General features: G+C 35.2%; 1 non-coding gene across 1 annotated transcript; it reads right to left on the bottom strand.

Moving 5' to 3' along the window:
• Positions 1-1,240: 1,240 nt before the first annotated feature.
• TRNAF-GAA (transfer RNA phenylalanine (anticodon GAA)) lies at positions 1,241-1,313 on the bottom strand. The gene has a single exon. It is a non-coding gene; the product is annotated as a tRNA-Phe (tRNA).
• Between the last annotated feature and the right edge of the window lie 688 nt (positions 1,314-2,001).

Below are 2,001 nucleotides of genomic sequence, written 5' to 3' on the forward strand. Positions count from 1 at the left end.
ATTGCTCTATCAATCACCATCTACATTAGATATATCCTCTGAAACTTTTTTCAAATCCAAAAGTTCAGTACCTTCCTACAAATTAGTGAATTAGGAGGGGGGCTCTTTTGTGTAGAAAAATAAAAAGCAGGGCAATCTTTCAAACTTGCATCCGAAATGTGAAATATTTATACAAACAGGGAGAGATGAAGACAATGCAGCAGGGTTGGTTATCTAATTGGCTAGTCAAACATGAGGTGGTTCATAGATCTTTGATCTTTGATCACCGAGGAATAGAGACTTTACAAATAAAAGCAGGGGATTGGGATTCCATTGCTATCATTTTATATGTATATGGTTACAATTATATACGCTCCCAATGTGCTTATGATGTAGCACCCGGTGGATCTTTAGCTAGCGTGTATCATCTTACGAGAATACAATATGGTATAGATAATCCAGAAGAAGTCTGCATAAAAGTCTTTTCCCAAAAGGATAATCCTAGAATTCCGTCTGTCTTCTGGATTTGGAGAAGTGCCGATTTTCAAGAACGCGAATCTTATGATATGGTGGGAATATCTTATGATAATCACCCGCGCCTTAAACGTATCCTAATGCCTGGAAGTTGGATAGGCTGGCCCTTACGTAAGGACTATATAACCCCCAATTTTTATGAAATACAAGATGCTCATTGAATGATAAGAAATTCATGCTCACTTATACAACACAACTCCAGATTTTATTCAAGTCAAGGAATATTTTTAGGTTCTTTTCCTAGATGAAACGGAATACCAATTTATAATTAATTCCTAATTATACAAAAGCATTCCAGATAGACTGAGCAAAAAAAGGGTTTCATTTGGATTCCCCTATTTTGAAAATCGCATATTAATTTCCTTCATATGAACAAAAAAATAGGATGACTCAATGAAGTTCTCTACCAGGAACTTTGTACCGCGCACATTACTTAGCACAACTAGGAAAATAAGATAAGATAAAGATAAGCAAGACTAAAAAATATTCATGGGAATAGCGGAATACAAAATTAAGAAACGCAAAAAAATAAAGGGGAATCTCACCCCCTTCTTTATCATAAAGAAAAGATATATTTTAAAACTTCTTTAAAAAGAAAAAGAAGTGCCTCTATATTTATATTATAGATTTATCCACTTAGATGAATAAATATTATTAATGAATATGTATCACAATCCATCTCGAGGTATTTGGATCAATACCTATTCGGTGGATCTTTTTTTTTCTGTGCCAGGAACCAGATTTGAACTGGTGACACGAGGATTTTCAGTCCTCTGCTCTACCAACTGAGCTATCCTGACCTTTTCTTGTGCATCGTCCTAGTAGAGTATTTGTATCTATGTCAATTAAAAGGACTAAAAATTAATTGAAGTATTTTAAATTTCAAATTTGAAAATGGGGGGGGGGGGGTATTCCTATGCATTGTGCATGGTTTATGTCACAGCCTCAGATCAGCTCTTGTTTGACTTTGCTTGCTCATCATGTCATCATGTTTATTGCCAAGAGAAACTTGAAATGGGGATGTTGAAACCCTATCACTAAATGAATTCAACTAGGTTCAAATAAACAATATTTTCAATGAACCCAAAATGCCCTTCGAAAATGTTCATGATTTTTGATAAAGGTGAAAACCTCTACCAAAGATGATGCCAATATTTTTAGGCCATTCTAGATTTTTGAATAACCCATATTGTATTTGAATTGGGGCATTTAAATACTATTAATTTTTTTAAATGCTCGAACAATTCTGAAAATAGTTAAGGGCCTCTATAATAATTCATTTAATGCCCACAATTATTTCCAGGATTTATTAAAATGATTTGGGCTATAAACTAAATCAAAACAAAATAACAAAAATAGAAAAGCAGAACAAATTATTGATAGAGAGAGAGAGAACTGACCTGGCGCTCACTGGTCTGGCCCAGCACGGCCCAGTCCATCTGGCCGTGCCAGTCGTCCCCTTCCTTGGGACAGAAGGACGCCGAGCGT

This window comes from Aegilops tauschii, chromosome 1 (genome assembly GCF_002575655.3).
Source record: "Aegilops tauschii subsp. strangulata cultivar AL8/78 chromosome 1, Aet v6.0, whole genome shotgun sequence".
Classification (NCBI taxonomy): Eukaryota; Viridiplantae; Streptophyta; class Magnoliopsida; order Poales; family Poaceae; genus Aegilops; species Aegilops tauschii.